The following is a 22,543-nucleotide window of genomic DNA, read 5'->3' on the forward strand; positions in this document are numbered from 1 at the left end:
TGATACTATACATAGAAAATCCTAAAAATGCCAGCAGAAAACTACTAGAACTAATCAGTGAATTTCTTAAGATTGTAGGATACAAAATTCATGTACAGAAATCTCTGGCATTCCTATAAAAAAACAATGAAAAGTCAGAAAGAGAAATTAAGGAAACACTCCCATTTACCACTGCAACAAAAAGAATAAAATACCTAGAAATAAACCTTCCTAAGGAGGCAAAAGACTTGTACTCAGAAAACTGTAAAACACTGATGAAAGAAATCAAAGATGACATAAACAGATGGAGAAATACACCATGTTCTTGGATTGGAAGATCAATACTGTGAAAATGACTATACTACCCAAAGCCATCGACAGATTCAATGCAATCCCTATCAAACTACCAATGGCATTCTTCACAGAATTAGAACAACAAATTTTACAATTCGTATGGAAACACAAAAGACCCCAAATAGCCAAAGCAATCTTGAGAAAGAAAAATGGAGTTGGAGGGATCAGTCTCCCCAACTTCAAACTATACCACAAAGCTACAGTAATCAAGACAATACGGTACTGGCAGAAATAAAGAAATATAGATCAATGCTACAGGATAGAATACCCAGAGATAAACCCACGCACATATGGGCACCTAATTTACGACAAAGGAGGCAAGAACGTACAGTGGAGAAAAGACAACCTCTTCAATAAGTGGTGCTGGGAAAACTGGACAGCTACATGTAAAAGAATGAAATTAGAACACTACCTAACACCATACCCAAAAATAAACTCCAAATGGATTAAAGACTTAAATGTAATACCAGACACTATAAAACTCTTAGAGGAAAACATAGAAAAACACTCTTTGACATAAACCACAACAAGATCTTTTTTTGACCCACCTCCTACAGTAACAGAAATAAAAACAAAAATAAACAAATGGAATTTAAAAGCTTTTGCACAGCAAAGAAAACCATAAATAAGACAAAAAGACAACCCTCAGAATGGGAGAAAGTATTTGCAAATGAAACAAGAGACAAAGGATTAATCTCCAAAATATAGGAACAGCTCATGGAGCTCAATATCAAAAAGACGAACAATCCAGTTAAAAAGTGGGCGGAAGGGCTTCCCTGGTGGCGCAGTGGTTGAGAGTCCGCCTGCCGATGCAGGGGACACGGGTTCGTACCCTGGTCCGGGAAGATCCCACATGCAGCGGAGCGGCTGGGCCTGTGAGCCTTGGCCGCTGAGCCTGCGCGTCCGGAGCCTGTGCTCTGCAACAGGAGAGGCCACAACAGTGAGAGGCCTGCGTACCACAAAAAAAAAAAAAAAAAAAAAAATGGGCGGAAGACCTAAATAGACATTTCACCAAGGAAGACAGATGGATGGCCAACAGGCACATGAAAAGATGCTCAACATCACTAATTATTAGAGAAATGCAAATCAAAACTACAATAAGGTATCACCTCACACTGGTCAGAATGGCCATTATCAAAAAATCTAGAAACAATAAATGCTGGAAAGGGTGTGATGAAAAAGGAACCCTCCTGCACTGTTGGTGGTAATGTAAATTGATACAACCACTATGGAAAACAGTATGGAGGCTTCTTAAAAAACTAAAAATAGAATTACCATATGACCCAGAAATCCCACTACTGGGCATATCCCTGAGAAAACCATAATTCAGAAAGACAAATGTACCACAATGTTCTTTGAAGCACTATTTACAATAGCCAGGACATGGAACCAACCAAAATATCTATCAACAGATGAATGGATAAAGAAGATGTGGCACATATATACAATGGAATATTAGACGTGGAACCAACCAAAATATCTATCAACAGATGAATGGATAAAGAAGATGTGGCACATATATACAATGGAATATTACTCATCCATAAAATGAAACAAAATTGAGTTATTTGTAGTGAGGTAGATGGACCTAGAGTCTGTCATACAGAGTGAAGTCAGTCAGAAAGAGAAAAACAAATACCATATGCTAACACATATATATGGAATCTAAAAAAAAAAATAAATGGTACTTATGAACATAGTTGCAGGGCAGGAATAAAGAGTAGACATAGAGGATGGACTTGAGGACATGGGGTGGGAGGGGGAAGCTGGATCGAAGTGAAAGTAGTATCAACATATATACACTACCGAATGTAAAATAGTTAGATAGTGGGAAGCAGCAGCATAGCACAGGGAGATTAGCTCAGTGCTTTGCGATGACCTACAGGGTTGGGATAGGGAGGGTGGGAGGAAGACTGTAGAGGGAGGGGATATGGGGACATATGTATGCATGTTGCCGATTCACTTTGTTGTACAACAGAAACTAACACAGTATTGTGAAGCAATTTATTCCAATAAGATCTGTATAAAAATAAGAATAAGTAAATGAAAGATTTTATATTATCTTAGTTTGTTTTCTCTAGGGCTATTCCTTTCTTTCAAATATTCCTATTTGAAATGACTATTTCAGTCTTTCATTCATTCCTTTATTGGAATGGCAGTTTTTTTATTATTAATTTTGTGTGTGTATGTCTGTGTTTAATCAGCATATGAATTTTTTCTCAATTATTTTCTCCCAGTCTATGGTTTGCTTCAAAACAAATTTTTAATGTTGCCTTTTGATGATATCTGATTATACAGTTTTTTAATTGTTACGGCTTTGTGTGTCCTCTCTAAAATACTTTTTTGCCTACTCTCAGGATAAGACATGCCTCTGTTTTTTATTTCTAGAATCTTCATCATTTTAGATTTTATGTATAATTTCATTATTCATCCCAAATTATTGGTTAATTTCCAATATGAGGTAGGAGGAAGTAGTTCTTTTTTTGATTAGATATGCAATCTTTTTCAATGTAATTTCTTTGAAAAGGCTTTTCTTATCCCATGAATTACTTTGGAACCTATGTCAAAAGTCAATTTACCTTCTAAATGTAGGTCTGTTTCTGGATTCCTTATCCTTTCCACTGAGTATATTTAATTTATCTTTAGGTCCAAACTAACCTGACTGTGTATCATTGTAGTAACACCTGAAATGAGATATGTTAAGGTCTCCAAATTTGTTTTTATTTTCAAGATTGTTTAGCTACATAAGTTCTGTGTATTTCCATACAAATTTTTGAGTATATTTTAGAAAAAACTTGTCACATCAATGAAAAATCCTTCTGAGGAAAATAGAAATTTTAACAATGTTGAGTTTTCTAATCCAGGAATACATTTATTTCTCCATTTACTGAAGTATTTAAATTTTTTTTCAGTAATTTCTTGTAGTTATCAATGAACAGGTTTTTCTTTTACCTTGTTTATGAAATTAATTTCTAGTTATTTACTTAAATAATATTGAGAAATGGAGTTTTAAAACTTTATTTTTCAATTCTTTTACTACTATTACTTTGAAATATAATTGAATTTTATATGATTGTGAATCTTTCAACCTTGCTAATTTTAATCATTAATGCCATAGTTGTTTTGTAGTTTCCTTAAGATTTTCTGTGTAAACAATCTTGTTTGACTCATCTATGACTAGAATTATTTTACATATTTCTTTTTAATCTTTATACTTTTAACTTTTATTTTCTTTATTTCTTTAGTTTTCGTTAATTGTTCATATTATTTCTTAATACATTTTGTTTATTTTTGGGGGCAGGAACTACCAGACAATGTTAAGTAAAAGCAAGGAGAGCAGTCATTCATTATTTTCCTTAAATTGAAGGGAAAGCAATCAATATTTGACCATTATGTTTGATATTATCTTTAGGTTTTTCATAGCTATCCTGTGAATGGGTACCAAATTGCATTTATTAAAATGGTCATATGTGGGTTCTTCCCCTTACTTTATTAATGTGGTAAAATATATAGATACATTTTCAAATGTCAAGGTGGTCTTCTAGTATTGGGCTAACCCACATTTTGGCATGATAGTTTTGCTCCTTTTTCTGTTGATAAATTGCTCTATTTGATTTACTAATATTTTGTCCAAGATGTTTCTGCATATGTTCATTAGGGCTAGAGCTCTATAGTTTTCTTTTTTTTTTAATGTCTTTATCACATTTTGATGTTAGATTTTTGCTCACCTCATAGGACATGCTACAAAGAGTTTCCCTCTTTTCTAATTCCAAGAGGTTTTTCATAAGTTTAGAACCATTTATTTATATGGTTGATAAAATTCACTGGTGTATCATGCGGGCCTAAAGTTTCTCTGTGGACAAAGTTTTGTTAGCATTTACAACTTCTTTTATAGACATAGGGCTATTCACTTTGTGTTTTCTATTTCACCCTGTGCCTGTTTCAGTTAGTTGTTTTTATCAAGGAATTACCATATTTCATCTAAGATTTCAAATTTATTGACATAAAATTATTTAGGAAATTTTCAATCTTTTTAATGTTTGTAATATCTATGGTGGCAACCTCTAGTTGTTGGTTTTTTTTTCTTTTCTGTTAATGGTAATTTGTGTTTCCTCTCTTATTTGTCATTCCTACCAGTGAATTTTCATTTAAAAAAATAGTCTTAAAGAACCAATTTTTGACTTTAACATTTTTCCCTATTCTGTAGATATACACTCATATCTTTATTATTTTGTTTCTTCTCATTATTTGGGTAGTATCTTTTCACTAGCTATTTAAAATGAAATCTTAGAACATTGATATTAAACTTTCTTCTTTTCGAAATTTACTATTAATATTAGTTGCTAGGGCTGCCATAACAAAGTACTATCAACTGTGTGGCTTTTAAAACAACAGAAATTTATTCCTTTATAATTCTGTAGGCTACAAGTCTGAAATACCACTGTTGGCAAGGCCAAACTATCTCTGCAGAATCTAGATGATCCTTCTTTGCCTCTTAAGCCTCTGGTAGTCTCAAGTATTCCTTGGCTTGTGGCAGAATAATTATAGTATTTTCATCTTTCACCTGGCCAGCTTCCCTTGTGTGTGTGTCTCTCTCCTCTTTTTACAGAGTCCAGTGATATGGGATTAAAGGCCCAGCAGGCACCTAGGATGTTAAGCAGAAATTTAAGAAGAACAAATTATCATCCTGCTCTTGGAGGAAGTAAAATTTAGCTAAGTAAAGAAGAAAGTTTTGTGGTGACTTTCCTCTAGAGGAGAAGAAAATAATGTAGTATAAGAAATAAACTACTGATTTTAGTTTATAATTTACAAATAGAATTTAGGGTTAAAAAATTACTCTGTGAATAATACTCTATTACTTTTTTTTTAAATCCTGGTTTCAGGCACTATGCATCAGAAAATGCATGTTTCACAAATAAGCAATCTCAAGGTAAATGTTATCACCATTTAACAAATCAGAAAATTAAACATCAGTAATTAAACATTCTTGCTAAATGTTTAAATACAGCTAAGGTGTCCATGTTGCAGTTAAACTAATGATAATATTATGTATTACTTCACTAATTGTAAGTTTGATCATTAATTTTGATACCTAATAAGTATCATTTTTTAATCAACTTGTTTCTTTTAGGAAGGAGAAATTATGGGTACCCACAAATAATGTGTTGTTACCTCTAAAGGGTGAAATTTTCCCTCCTTGTACATCTTATAATGAAAATGCCTTATCTACCTTCTTAAAAAAATATGAATTAAGGCATGACACTTCTATTACCAATTATTAAGGAGCATAGATTCTTGATGTAATCACCTTTTCTTGATGTTCTATAATGTGCTTTGCAGCAGAAACTAAATCATGGGATTTGGTTTTTATTTTCTCTATATTTAGAACTAGCTAACTGAATTACATTAAAGTAGTTCAAAGAATGTAAATTAATATCTTAATAATACTAATTTTCTGTCTTTAAAATGAAATCATGGTTTAAATTAAATATACAAAGTCATAAGTTAGTGATCATTTCCCATCTTTAAGTTATGTTTATTAGAGATACAAAAATTATTTGTGATGAAAACTCAATTATAAATAGTTAGACTACACCAAACATATTCAATAAAAATATGCTTTTTTAATATTCCAGCCTCATACACAAAACAACTACAGAGTCTACTCTGGAAATTCCTGATAGTGAATAAACCAACTTGATACTGATGAAAACCAAAACACTATTTGTTCATTTCATAAATTTAGACATACGTCTTTGTTACTGGAAAATGGTGTTGGATGAAAGATTAAGTAGGTATATATTCCCCTGGGATTCTGTCACAGAGCTGGTATTTCTTTCTAGACCCCCCACATTATGAAAAGATACAGTTTTAATAAACAAATCATTTCTGATCTCAGCAAGGAACTTAGCAGGGATTTTGAAAGTCAAACACACAGGAGCCATGCTTGACTGTGTTGGTAAAAGTAACATCTGCCTGAGAGTTTTAAACAACAGACTTTTCAAATCACTTTTAAAGCCACAGTAGGAGATGTGACAACCATAAGCAATACCTCAGGCAGAACAGGAACATGAAAGCTGGAAGAAGTCAATTGCACTCAAATAATGAAATAATCCCTATTAAGGGGAAACAAGAGGAATAACTTAAAGTTCCTGTTTATCTCTGTCTACCTAAGCTTTTATGTACCCTTTCTAGTCTTCATTACTGAATGCCACTGACTTTAAAGAAAGAAAATAATTACCACTGAAGAAAATTAACTTCACACTGCCCAAGTTACAATAGTGACTTATTTCAAAATCAAATTTGATTCCTAATTCAGTACTTTTACTTAGGATATATAGGATATCAAGCAACATATATCAATTAGTACTGGCCTGGATGATTAGGATGTAAAAAGAGTGAAGCAAGGCACTAACAATGCAATTCTGGAAAAACAAGGTGAAAATATACCCCAAGATACCTAAGGCCTTTGAAATTCATTTAAATGTGTTGTATCTTTTCTATTGTACCTGCAAAACAAGGAAAGATGCAATACGTATTTTTACTTTAGTTTAATACATGTTCATATGTATTTTTACTTTATATGCTGTGTTGTTCTAAACCTGTTACTAGATAATTCACTTGGTTAAAACACAGCAAATAGGGCTTCCCTGGTGGCACAGTGGTTGAGAGTCCGCCTGCAGATGCAGGGGACACGGGTTCGTGCCCTGGTCCGGGAAGATCCCACATGCTGCGGAGCTGGTAGGCCCATGAGCCATGGCCGCTGAGCCTGCACATCCGGAGCGTGTGTTCTGCAACGGGAGAGGCCACAACAGTGAGAGGCCCACGTACCACAAAGAAACAAAAAAAACCCCAAAAAAAACCCACAGCAAATAAAGCTAAGAGCACAGAATAGACTCCAAAGAAGAGAATATTACTATTCAGCTTCTCTTATACATGTCAATAAAAAGAAAGAAAATCATTTTTTTCATGTTGGCATAAATAAGTTACATGTTCAGGTCTCAAGAAAAAGTACACTGCATAACATTTCTACTTACTAAAAATCATGAGGTGGTCAATGAAGGATGAAGAGAATTTAGGAGACTGAAGAGAGAGAAAGCAAAGGAGGAAACTGTGTTCCTCCGTAAATAAAAAATGTAGTTAATATGTGCATTCCATTTATCTTGTTCCCTTATAGGATATTTAATAATAATTCAGGCACTCACAATTGTAGCTCACTAAATCTTGCCAAAATTGATTTATGTGATGACACACTTAATAAATGTCAAAAATATTTTTATAGGAAAGAAATCACTACTGAGTGAACTATGAGAATATAGTTAAAATAAATTAGCTATTCTCTGTGTTATGTCAGCTAGAGAAAAACACACAACTTAAAAGTTGCAAGTTATGTTTTGTTTGGGGAACCTTACTGAGGACTATAGCCCAGGAAACAGCCTCTCAGATAGTTTTGAGGAACTGAGCCAAAGAGGTATGGGAGGAGCCAGAATATATGAGTTTTTGGTGAATAAAAAGAAAAAAACATGTAGTCTCACATCAAAAGATTACTGCTAATCACAAAAAACACACATCTCAAACTAACGATTTGAGTACTTTTTTATGCACGGGAAGGTGCAAGAATCTGGGTTCATTGAAATTATTCCTTGGATATGCATCTTAACTATCTAGGGCTAATATCCAAAGCACAGAATACTTCTGGTTTTTCTCCATCCTGAATCCCCCTCAGGGCCCACCACAGGGGGTGGCAGCAGAGGTTTACCACTTGAAGGCCCACAACATTCTTCATTTACTGAAATGGCAGGCAAGTTTGTTTTTTTTTTTTTGTCTGCAAATAGATAATTTCTCTCAAAGTTCTCTCTATAATGATCATCAACCAATCTGAGGAAAGTAAAACAAAAGGACAAAGTTTCACCAAGAACGGTCAAGAATTATTACAAGAAATATTTTGAAGTATTTTTTCTCTGTTATCAGCACAACTGTGGCAAACATATAATTCTCCAACTATCTAAATGCAATGTCTTTAATTCATTTGCATTTTATTGAGAATTGACTCCATGTAAAACACTGTGCTGAATATGATGACAGTTTGCTAAAAATTATTACTTTAGACTGAAGGATCAACTAAGGTCAAGGAACAGAACCAGTAAGTGATTATGTGATAGTTAGGACTGAAATCTATGTATTATGACACCAAATTCAGCAAGATTTCTGCTATGTTACAACGGATAATTTATCCACCACAATTAAAATATCTTAAAATACTTTACTATAATATATATCAATATGAAAATTTCCAAAAGAATGACCTAATTATGGAAGTATATTTTATAATTTATTTTCTTCTTTCCCAGGGAAAAGAGTTATGGATACACATATGGACTCTCGGCGTGCACGTGCGCACACACACACACACATATTAGCTCAATCAGTTTACTGATACACTGATGAATTACTTCATGTAATTTATTCCTACAGAAAAATCAACTGAAATTAAAACAACTTGAGGAGATATTATGAAATCCTACTTCTGTGAATTTTTAAAGGAATTTAAAAATTTTTTTAAATTTCTGGCTATATACAAAATCATAATCATTTTGGGGCTATCTAGTAACCAGTCACCACGTACTTCACATTCAATAGCCAACTCTTCCTTACTAAATTCTGATAAAATAAACTTTAGATGTGATGAAACAAAATACTTATTTGTTTTTATGTACCTTTAAGTTGTTAGGGATCCCCTTAGATAAAGTTAATATCTTTTCAGAGAAGTTAGCTTTGTTGTCATACATACACGCTCCTCTAAAGACTGCAATATTTTATAAAGCATGGCTGGTTTAAAAGCTGTCTATAAGGTAAAAAAAAAAAGGTGAAAATAAACTACAACTTGGGAATCATTTCACAATTGTTAATATACCCTGCTAACTTTAAACATTGCTAAAAAGTCATAAAGAATATTTATTTGAAAGTATTTTCCTCCGGAATATAAAACATAAACATGAAACAATAGTTATCCTTGCTTCTACAAGTCTGAAAAATTTCAAAGTTGTTTAAAGCATATCTAACTGTCTGAGAATGCAGGGATCATAACATGATTCTGGGTACCTTATAACCACGTCTAGTGATGTAAGATTTGGCAACAAATAACACCTGCATTTTTACAGAGTACAAATATATTCATATATTTTTCTTACTCTCTTCTGAAAAATTTTCTGTATCTGGAATGTGTGTGTATCTGAGGGACTTGATGATTTCTAACAGAAACAGACATATTGTAATCATCCTTTCCTTTACATGTTGATGATTATCTCAAAAATGAAATATTCTATTAAAACTCTAAGAAGAGCATCAACAGATTAATGTTGGTAATTCATATGAAAACAGAAACATGTAAGAAGTGTTACTGGATAATTTTTTCTAAATGACCATCTACATAATTATCTTTTTAACAAATATTCATAAAAACCCACGAGGAACAAACTGTTGGTTACCAATTCATGTTTATGAATAACCTTATCTTCAAGACTGTGGGCATGAAAGATGATGCAACTAATCATTTATTTCAGAAATAATCATTTTGTCTTCATCTTCGTGTAAAATTATTGGTATAAATATTTAATTTTAACATGTTTTAAAACATGTTTTAAAACATTATTAAGACCCTGATATATAAAAATGGGTTATCTGACAATCAAAAAAAGTAGTTGGGTCAAAACTGTATTTTTCAAATACTATTATCAATCTTTGCTTCATTCCAAAGAATTTCCATACAAAAGCTCAATATATAAAACAATAAATGGTTGCTAATTTGTCTTAAAATGTATAGCATGTCCATTGTATCCACACTGTATATTTATTTAGCACCATGTCCATTCCTTTACTGGACAATTAAATTGGAAATGTGAATTTTGAAGACACAGAACCACATCCACTATGACAGTAGTGAGAAGAGGGATCAGTACACACGTAAGCGTTGATCATTTCTTTTTATCTTAAGGCTTACAGAAGTTCCAAGAGGAGCAAAATAATTCTGAATTTTGAAATGGATAAAACTTTTATGGTCAAATAAATGTTATGTAGGGGATATGGCACACACCCAATAGCTGATGAATTTTGTTAATATTTTTCAAAATGACTTCGAAAGTGATATTAATACCTTATCAATATATTGCTTATGAGGGTCAAGGCAGTATACTCTTAGTTGTCAGGAAATTGAAATAGTGTTTAAATTATTATCATTTTATAGTACACTTGTAGATTACTGGTATATGATAGAGGAATGTGGAAGGGAGAGATAGCCCTTAGAAAGAATTATTTAAGGATAATAAAAGGAATTTGAAAGAAAAAATTCAAGAGACAGAAAACCCACAGTAATGGAAAGGACTGAATGCCATAGATCATTTTTATTTAAATCACTGCCTAAAGATAGATAGATTCATGAAAATGATGACAAAACAAAAGGTTTAGGGTACTGCAAGCTATAAGTGCTTTGGGGAAGAGCTAGAATCCATGTTGCAAGTAATCCCCAGCTTTACACACAACCCTTTGGAACTTGATGTGTTTACACACAAATCTAGAAACACTGTAGTAAATACTTCAGGAAACTTCATTACACAAAACTTTTTTGTATCCTTAACTTCAGTGTTTACTCTAAAATACATGAACAATCTATATATCTTTTATCAGTATTTTGGTGCTATGTTAAGTTTTACCTTTAATTTTTGCCTCATGTTTTCATTTTAATTCCAAATTGTCTTTGAAAACATTATATTTTACTGTTACTGCTTGGATGGTGTAGTTCTTCATATGATCATTTCCATGTTCAAATATTACAGAACGTCAAAGACCCTGAATTTATGAACTTTTATTTTCTGCTAAAGTTTAGTGAAAAATTCTAATTGGAGACTAAGTAGGTAAACCCCTCCCCTGAAATACTTTTAATATGGTCCATGTGCAAAAACTTTAGTTTATGATCTTACCCACCACATAAAGTGTCAGAGCAAGATATCATACAACCCACTGAGAAAATTGGCCAGGGACTCTGTGTTTCCAAAGTATTAACTGAGACTTGTTAGACTTTAGTTATATAAATGCACAAATTAACCACATCTTTTAACAAAATAAGATACTTAACTTGTTTTAAGAATATTTTGAATGGTTTAAACAAATCATAATCTTGAATGTGTTATTTTCAAACCACTCTCATACAACCAACGCTAGATCTCATCTTGGAGTATATTTTAAAATAACACAAAAAGAGAGAAAGCAGCATTTATTCCCAACTGGATAATATATGTAGTACTAGGTAGCTTTACCTAGAAAGAATAAAAAAGAAGAAAAAAACCTGGAAAATTCTTAAAAGGAGCAACAAAACTGACCAAGGAACCAACATGAATGAGAAAATAATTAAAGTTTGTACCAGTAACATATGAAAAGTGTGAAATTCTTGTCTACTAATTCCCTTGTCTCCAGTAATAGAAATGCATATGGAATAATTTTCAGGCTATTAAAAAAAAATGGGGGAGGAAAACTCAATTAACAGAAAGGTATTTTTAAAATAAACGTTAAGAGAATTAAAAATTATCTTTAACCTCTCAATTTAGAGATGACTATTAGCACCATATTGGTATATTTATTGCCATCCTTTTTTCTTATATTGATTATACTACACCCTAATTTGTTGTATCCCTGTTCACTTAGGGACATTTATAATTACCATGAGTTTCTAATTGACGTCACAATGAGATAAAGATAAAAATGGGCCAAGATGGATTTATGAGGAGCCAGGTTTGAAGGAAAGCCAGGAATGTGCCAAAAGGTGAAAGTGCTAGCTGGGAATCAAAGGTTTAGTGAGTTCGGAGCTAGGTTATCAATGTGACCAATTTATTTAAAGTATAATTAATGAGATTTTAAAACTGGGTAATACAATAAGATAAATGTGAATGACTTTTGCCTTCAAATCATGCCCTATCTAAATGTAAGCTGAACTTTCAAGGATGACGAAGTGTGGCAGGTGGACACAGGGTGATAAGAGTGCAAAGTGCTTCCCAAATCCCCATCTGCCCAACTAACTCCCACTCTACTCTTCAGCATTAGCTGGCTCTATTAAAATCTCAATTTGGAGAAGAGAAATAACTTAAAATGGAAAAAAATAGTGTCCATGCAAAACTGAAATGAAAAAATTAAAAACAGAGACAGGTTAAAGCATAGCAAAAGATAATGAAGTATTTTAATTAGAAGAATTGCCCTTGGAAATTCTCAGAGAAAAAATACCTCTCCATAATCTCAAAGGAAGAAGCATATGAATTATTTTAAAGGATATCAAAAAATGAGGCATGATTAAAAAAGAAGAGATGATTACTCTCACCAAAAGGGATTAAAAAAATGAACGAACAGAGCCTGGAGAAAATCTGTAGTAGAATTAAATCATTTCAAAAAGTAATGCTAGCATTTGAAGGAAAATATAGATTCTGTTGAAAATTGAGTTGGGGCATGGATAGGAGAAGCTACATTACATGAAGTTGAGAAGAACCAAGAATTAAAGCACAAAGATGATAAACATAAAACTTTAAAAAGATCTAATCTGTATAATTGCATTTCTAGATAAGACAAAAGAGTTAAAAGAAAAATCTAAGTTATAGAAACAATTGTTCTCTTAGATAAATAATAGAATTTTTAGATCATAATGTACAATTTGTACTAGGAAATGTCATTAATAAATATTCCTCACACATATGTATCTTGATAAATATTATGAACTTCAAGACAATAACAAAATCGTCATCCAAGATGTAAAGGCACCTTCAACAGAGGGAAATAAGGACTTCAGACTTCCCAGAGCAGTGATCACTGACAGAAGAAAATGCAACTGTCTGTAAAGTTTTGGGAAAAAGAAATTTGATATGTGTTTATGTTCTCAAATATGTAAGAAATAATAGATCATAGCCCAACAAGTTAATCTAGGAATAACTATTAAAACAACTAGACAGAGTATTAGGCAAAAATATTCAGCCAATGGGAAAATATAAAAATGAAGAACTCAGGAATGGAGAAGTAAAGCGTTTTTTTTAAAGTAGTGAGCAGTGACTACCACTAATTAAAGACTAAACGATGAAGAGAACTATTTTAAAAGATTGGAAATGCTACAAAACTGAACAAGGCAAATTTGGAATAAAAATGACAAATAGAAGTAGGTTGAGATATAGGTGTTCAAATTTTCTCCATTTTCATAGTGAAGTTATTTTTTATTAGCTAAAATGGATACACTGGCATACCTAAGTTTTAAGTATATTATTGGTAGTTTTGAAGAATAGATACTATAATATGCATACCTTCTAAAGCCAGACATTGACACAACAAATAGAGCTTCCAGCAAAAGGTAGGAAATGAACAACAATGATAAAATATCAAATGCAACTTACAATAAGATGGCAAAATTAGAAACAATAATATCTGTAATATTATACTTTTACAAGGTAATGTTAAATGTCTCAAAATGATAGATGGAACAATGTGTGATGAACCTAAAATAGTTAAAATGTAATTGGAGAACCTTGGTAATGGGTATATCACTGTAAAATTCTTAAGTCTTTTCTATGTGTTTGAAATTTTTCATAGTAAAATGGTAAAAAAAATTACATAATCTGTTAAGCCAAAATAAAACACACTGGCATAAAGTGTGTAAACACTGGGAAGAAAACTAGAGGCCCAGAAGAAAACATAAGAAATTATTGAAAAGTTAAGACCTTTTCATGCACGGCACAGAATACAGAAGCCATTCAAAAGGTTTTCAAAATTATCACTTTAATTAAAAGAAAAAGATGCACATAGAAATAAATGATACATTCAGTTTTTTGAAAAGTGAAACTGGCAAAACATGACAAATCACTAATGTGGTTATGTAATGTTTTACAAATCAAATAGGAGAAAGACTACAAACTCAACAGTCAAATCATCAATATGAACAGTTTACAACAAAGTACATAAAAATGCTTATAAGCAGAGAAATAAATTCTCAATCTCACTCAAAAGTAACGAATTACAAATGAGAGTCCAGTTAGAGAGTATATTATTCCTATAAGTTTCGCAAAGATTAAAAAGTGTGATGATGCCTATTTTTGGCCAAGAAAGGGGGCAACTGGCATTGTCGTATGGCTTACTGAGCACAAACAGTTGTATGGACTTTGGCAGGAAATTTGGCAGGATCTGTTCAACATAAACCTGTATAATCTCTTAGACTCAGAAATTCCACTTCTGGGAGTTTACACTAGAAAAATATTAACACAATTGTGTAAAGATAGGAAAAGACATTTGTTGTAACAGTTTATAATAGCGTAGTTTTAGAACGATTTAAGTTTCTACCAGTGGAAGATAGGTTAAATATATTATACTTAAATAATATGCAGTTAGCAAATAATAAATCAGATCTAAAGTGATGATACTCACAGAAAGCATTATAAAGGGAAAAATGTACAGAGCAGAACAATCCTAATGAACAAAGTATGACCCCAAATTTAGGAAAATGAAAGCAAATACTTCCTAGAATATTCATAAAATATTTCAGGAAGGACATACAAAAATGACTTAGGAATGGATTTGGGATATGTGAGAGAGATGAAATTTTACTTTGTTTTTTTAAACCATGTATACTTGAGTTGGACCCAAACCTGTTTTTCATAAATCTTCCCAGATAATTTTGTTATGCTATTAGTTAAGATCAGTAGTATCTGTCAATAGCAGTAAGTGGTTTGCACACAGAGGATATTAAAATCATTCAGTATGAGGATGAGTTAGGGAAACAAGGAAAAACTGTGTACCAGGTAATAACAGTTGTCTGTAATAAACAGAAGCTCTGGGAATAAGAATGTAGAAAAGTAACAAGGTTTCAAGGAACAAGAAAGGCAAAGGTGAGTTGTCAGGACATCAAGAGCAAAAAATAGCTGCTCAGAGGTAAGGTTAGTGACAAACAGCATCACCCTATTTTCTGCTGGTTATAGGAGGAGCCAGCTTGCTTGCTGGTCAATATAATACCGTTGCTAGTGTAGGCACTAGATAATTACGTCTAAGGGAATTGTGACAGTGTGTATGTTCTCATATCGATTCTAGTCATATTTGAGGCAGAAGTGGAATATTACAATTATGAGTGTGTATTTACAAAGATCAATAATTTTTAGGCCACAGTCCTTCAACCTGAGGTGCTGGTTAATATAAAATCCTTAATAGAGTATTTTTCAGTACAATTCTCAAAGGAGTCAGACTTTTACCTAACAATTGCAGTCAGAATCATCCTACTTTCCACTAAGAGATTTATTGTCTCAGTGACTTATCCACAGTCACCCCTATAAATCTAACCATCTGGTAAATTTCATCACTGCTGAGAAGAGGCATGAAAAGTGTATTACTAACTATAGTATCTCTTTATTAAGCCAAAATAGTACCTTTTCGTGACAAAAAAAGCTGAGCATTTTAAATTATGATAGAAATATACAGACGTTTTGATGAACATACTTTACTAAAGATACGCCATCAATATAGGCATTTGTGTCTAAATTCCATTTCTACAAATTTTATGTCATAAAATTTGGCTGAGTCAGATCTCTTGCCCTTTTTGAGTAACTCTATGTGGATCCAGCAAGTAAACATCACATCTAAATCTCATAAACATTTAAAAGATGTCCACCTACACCTCATAAGCCATCATAAGGAAGAATTAGAACCCCATCCATAATTTGGATTTCAGGTGAAAAAAATCTGAATGAAGAAAAAGGAATCATATAAAAACACTATTATAAATGTTAAAAAATAGTCTGGCACTGTGAAGCAGACTTGAAGCCAAAGCCCAGGAGTTTAAAAAAAAAATGATTTTAAATTTAGTATAAGATGGAAATTTCTTGCACCCTCATCCTGGTCCACACCCACCTGTTTCCCAGCCATGAAGAGCTCCTATGCGAACCTAGGAAAGATGGATGCATGTTAAATCGATGAAACTTTGCCTCTAGAGACTCCAATCCCTTTTATGTAGATTCTCCTTTGGAAAAGGTAGACAGTAGAAAAGGAAGAATTTTCTTTCTTCTCTACAAAGAGAACAATAGAAATAAGTAGCTGGCTCTAGACAGCTATATCTGAGGGTGCACAAATCCCCCTCAAGCTTGGGAGATAAATGTTGTTTAGTGCTGCCTTCTCCAACACATGACTTGCATAAACCTTTTCTTAACTTTGAAAAGTAAAAGAAAGAGACAGTGCACACACGAGAGAAAGAAAAGGCTGAGTGCACTACAGCCAACCACATCTGTAAACAGTAGTTCTAATTAAGTGAGAGACCCTAGGCTGCCCAAAGGAACTCCTAGAGAGAAAAAAAGGTGGTGCAGTTGACAGGTGGAAGCTATTAATTATCAGGCCAAAGGTAATGGACTTGATAGAGATTCACGCTTATGATAGAAAAAAGCCCTGTCAGAATGATAATATAATATTGTTTACATTTTCATCAAAGGAATGATTGAATTTCCTCTGATAAGAGTACATTATTCCTGCTACTTGATTTGATTCAATTATATTTTGTATTATATGAATAGGACCACTTAAAGGAACTTTTATTATTAGATGACATAGATGACATCAAGTGCTTTATCCTTTTGCATTAAGTAGCTGATCATGTTTAAATCATGAAGATAAAAGCTATCCATTTCATATTAGTCTAAAAGAAAGTGGACACAAAACTGGATTTATTCATGTAAATATATTTCTTAAAGTTCAGTAAGATCCTACTTATATGATCTATTGTTTATAGTCTGTCTCCTCTGGAATTCCATGGCTTTCTAGAATGGCTTTTAATTCAGCTCATGATATTTATATTTATCTCCCCATTAACTTTTATAATTTCAGGTGGTCTGGGTTCACGTTTATTATCAAAATAATGTTATATCTCACTGGATTTGCCCAAATTTTTACATACTTGTTGACCTGCATTATTATTAACAAGTTACTGAGTCCCCAAAGTGGGATCTATGAAACCTTTTGGACCCCCAGATCTGGTGATCCCTACTACGTGGCATTGCTCACAATGTAGCAAAGGCACTTGCTAGAAACCTGGTTCCCTCACCCTGGACATCAGGCTGCCTGTTTGAGAAAGGCCTCTGAAAAGTGTCCACAGGTTTCCTTCCAATATCTCTGCACAGTTTCTTCCAGTGACTGACCAGGAAAAAACTGCAGTTTGCATTATTACATAATAGCACCTTATTTGGATTGCCTTTTACCAATCCATTAGTTTAAATTACTTTTAGTAAACTGCACAGTTTACTGATTGGGGAAGTAATGGACTGTGAAGCAAGAATTGCTAGAGGGCCCCTTTTCCTAACAGAACTTTTCTGTTATTGTTTTTGTTTCAACAGCATCTTGAAAACTGTCCATTTATACAAGTGGTAAATAATGCAAGATGAATGACAGTTCAGCATGTAAAATGCTGGCTATTCACCAGGAAAATGTAGATAATTCCATTAATTTAAACAGGCTGGATTTTGTTGAAGATCAGTGACACAATGCAAAGTATTTCAAGACAGGAAGCAGAGGCTGGTGCAGAAGAGGCACCCTTTTCCCTTTCATGGTAATGTTGAACAAGGAAAGCAGTGAAACAATACTCTGAGCAATGCTTTTGACCAATGGCAGGAAAAACTCAAACATTTGTCTTGTACTTTTAGAACAAACCGCGATGGTCAAAGAAACAGATGGAACAACTCCATAACATTTTTAAGGATATATTCTGACAAAGAAATAAGATCTCAGAGTAGTTTTCATAGGATTTGGAGAAAACAGTCAGCAGTTTTCTGTTTGATTAATAATTCAAATAAACAAACTAATGGTCAAACATAACGTCAGAAAATATTCAAAGAAAACATTTACCCCACATTATAAGTGATGAGATATAGTAATTGCTTTTGAGACAGAAATAGCTTATTAAACATCAGCTGGTAGTTCAGATAGATCTGTAGAGGGAGTTATTAGGTAGTAAGATCTGGTTGTTAGCTTCACAGACCAAGAATTTCCACATTATCTGTGATCCACGTTACGTTAAACTCTGAGAAACTAAATGTGCAAGATTTTTCAGGTACACGATTTAAAATTTCTAATGAAAAAGATAGGGTTTAAATATACTAGACCTACCTTATCCAATATGGTAGCCACTAGCCACACATGCCCACTGAACACCTGAAATGTGGCTAGTCCAAATTGATATGCTATAAGTAAAAAATACACTCTGGATTTCAGTGACTTAGTGCAAAAAAATGCAAAAATCCTATGTGTATCTATTGTAGTTTTTTGTTTTGCAGTTCCCATGAGGTTTTGATATAGCAGTCTATATATATATAAGGTTATTTTAAGTTGGTGGTCTCTTAATTTCTAATGCATTTCCCATTTCCTGCATTTGTACTCTACTCTTCTCACTGCTGCTGGTTTTGATACCATATTTTTGTGTGGATGATTTCCTACTTTTACTGTATGTTTGCCTTTACTGGTGAGCTGTTCCATTTATGATTTTCTTGTTTCTAGTTGTGGCCTCTTTTTTTTCCTCTCTAGAGAAGTTCCTTTGGCATTTATTGTAAAACTGGTTTGGTGGTGCTGAATTCTCTTAGCTTTTGCTTATCTGTAAAGCTTTTGATTTCTTCATTGAATCTGAATGAGAGCCTTGTATTATGTCATTTAATTGTGGAATCTAAAAAAACTGGAACTCATATAAACAAAGAGTAGAATGGTGGTTACCAGGGGCTAGGGAGTGGGTAGGGAGAAATGGGGAGATGTTGGTCAAAGAGTACAAACTTTCAATCATAAGATGAATAATTTCTGGGGGTCTAATATACAGCATGGTGACTATTGTATACTTGAAACTTGCTTGGAGAGTAGATCTTAAATATTCTCACCACAGACACACAAAAAAGTAATTATGTGAGGTGATGGATATGTTAACTGATCTTACCGTGGTAATCATTTCACAATATATACATTATCAAATTATCTTACTGTACATCTTAAAATTATACAATGTTATTTGTTAATTACCTATCAATAAAGTTTGGGACAAAAAAGAGCCAGTGACTACTTAGTGTTTCTAATTATTTCCATTTTTGAATGGAAGATTTATTATGACTATCCTTTCCTGTTGCTGTATTTGTATTTATTAGGTGTGCATACACACGTTGGGGAGGGGGGAATTAGATAACATGTATTTATTTTGAAAGTCACTAGTCCACAAGAAGCTTTATCTGAAATTGATGGGGAATACAGTACTTTGCTCCCAATTCCCAAATCTTATTCAGAGGTATTATCTGGCTATATTATGGAGTTGTCTCCCCTGGAGAGGGAGTGCTTGTGTCTACATGTGGAAGGAATGAGCATGGAGATTTGAGTGGCCAAAGAGGACCATGGCAGACTAGTATTTGTATGCACCAAATCAATTTACAATTTCTTTTAAGGTAATAGAGTTATAGCTGGCAGCATGTACCTTGCAGATAGGTATAGCCATATGGCTAATTTCTTATCCACAGAATGTGAGCAGACATGTTATCTCCTGTTTTTTGGATCTAGGTTTAAACATCAGGCACATGTGCAGTCAGGCTCTTTTCCCTCCCTGCCCTTTGGAGTACAGAGCCTGGCAGGGATATGGCCATAAATGTGACCACTTGAAAGAATAATGCCTCCAGCATATCAAAATGTTGGAGCAAAACAGAAGAAACTGGTGACTTTAAATGATTTCCAGGAGTAGAGTTACTACACCTTTGAATACTGAAATGACTAAATATGAAAGAGAAATCAACTTCTGTTCTTCTTTAAATTACTGAATTATGAAGGTGTCTTATTATATAACAGATACATGTCTCAAATATTTAGTTTTTCTTTTGTTTTACTATGGTTAATATGAATTGTAGCCTAGGGATAGGTGGACTGTATAGTAAGTGGCAGTTTCAATTATGTATGGACAAACTTTTTGAATTTTTGTGGTTGAGTCATAACAGTATTTTCTCAAGTAAATATCAATATGAAGGTTTCCCTACATATGTATAAATATTAATAAACATTTTCCACATAGACATTGCATTAGTAACATTGCCTATAATTATTACTGTAAAAATTTCTTAATATTACTAAATGTATACACAGAATTAAGATGAATTACTACTGTATGAGAAATCCTAAAGTCAAACATTTACTTTTTTGGGCAAAATGAAAACATTTGGTTATTATCTTTACCTCTACTGAAATACTGAAATTACTCACTTAAATGGAGAGGCAATTGACTCTAAGTAATACTAATGTTTTATCAAAAGTGTATAATTTATTTTTGTGTGTAAACATAACTTTTAAATAATAATGGTGATAACATGCACATGAACTTATTGTTAAACTCTGCACATTGTATTATATCTAGAAAGGTACTGAGGTAGTAGATAGGTCCCCGGCTGAGCATCTGTAACTGGTCTCTCTGGGCTGAGAACCTGCAGCTGGTCTCCTGCTGACACTTCGAGATGGGATATCAGCAGAGCATTGCACCCCGATTGGGTGTATTCTTGTGGATTTCCTGGCCCAACACATGTGTTGAGAAGGCCCTCAGTCGAGGGGAAGGACAAAAGGAGGGAGAAGACACCAGCTGGAATCCATACTGGCTGAAAGATGTGCACCACACGAGGACCAAATATGGAGATGATTGGCCAGAAAAAAACCCAGAAAAGTGCCCCTATGTAAACAACCTAAGCTGCCCCTATTGCACACAACTCACTCCACACTTGCCTGTGTGCTCCTCAACACATATTTTGTTTTTGGCCACAGGCACTTTACTTTTTCTACACATTTTGTTTTTTCCACACCTATTTTGCTTCTTCCACACATATTTGCTTCTAATAAATGCTTTTACCTTTTTCACAATCTTGGTCTCTTTGCTTAATTATTTCTTCAAAGAAGACAAGAACCAAGATCTTTCTTCCAGCTTTACACTGCTTGAATCAATACAACAGGCCACCCAGCTGTGATGAAGGGCATAGGAAGCTCAGTTTGTTTCCTAGTGCTGCTTTTGGTTGTTGTGTGGTGTTGGTCAAATTAACTGACTTCTCTGGAATATCTTTAAATTGAGAATAATAATGGACTATTCATGGAGTTGTGATAATTAAAAGATAAAAGGGATGATAAAGAAAAGATAAATTCTACATAATATAAAATAATTGCTACACAGATATAAGTTAATTAGGTAGAAGAAAATATTTGTATAACTATTTACATAAGTATAGGTAACAAGTGCCGTAAATCTTTAATCAATTCATAAATTGCAAGCTTGGGTTAATGTATTCTACTCACTCTATTCCATTTCACTTTGTACATACCCATTTGGAAGAAACATTCAGACTGATGTAGAGTTATGTCCATTTTGTTTTTAATCACTTTTAAGACTCATTCTTTAATTAGCAGGTAATACATGAACACTATGAAGAAGTTATTTACTAATCATATTCTGTGGAAATCAGTAGTTTCAAGAAGTTCGCTAAGATTGTTCTTTAAGGGTTCAGGATCTAGAACTATGTATTGTTTAAGAGCACAAGATTTAAAACCAGGGAGTCCTGAATTTGTAATGTCACCTTTGCCAGTTTTTGATTTTGTAAATTAGGACAAATTCCTTAATCTCCCTAAGGCTCAGTTTTTTAAATGTTGATTGAAATATTAAATTAAGGCAATGATATCTATAAACCAAGTTTAGCACCAGATGCAGTAGAATGCATGGATCTTTGTAAATTCTCAATAATAGCTACTTCCACGTTCAGAAGCATTAATAATAAAATGAATGCAATCTAAGTTAGATATATAGTACTTACTATTTTTCTTTTAAAAAATACTATAACTTTTATAAGGATGTAACAGTTTTTATTTCATTTCTTTCTAGCATTATGCTTTTATTTTTTTCCCATGCAGTTGTTCTAAGATGTACTCTGGAAATAAATGAGTAACATCTTTGTTATAAACAAAGTTGTTTTACTATTAGAAGGAATATGCCAAATTGCAAAGATTAAATTTTCCTATTCCACTTTAATTATATTAAATGATTTTAGTTCATGATAATAATTTGAGCTATTTTCACCAGCTTTCAATTTAAACCATGTCATATTATTAAATATCTGTACATACAGTGCTTTTATCTTAAAGATGGAAAATACCAGTACAGTTTTACTCCTCATTGTTT

Source organism: Pseudorca crassidens, chromosome 4, assembly GCF_039906515.1.
Source record: "Pseudorca crassidens isolate mPseCra1 chromosome 4, mPseCra1.hap1, whole genome shotgun sequence".
Taxonomy (NCBI): domain Eukaryota; kingdom Metazoa; phylum Chordata; class Mammalia; order Artiodactyla; family Delphinidae; genus Pseudorca; species Pseudorca crassidens.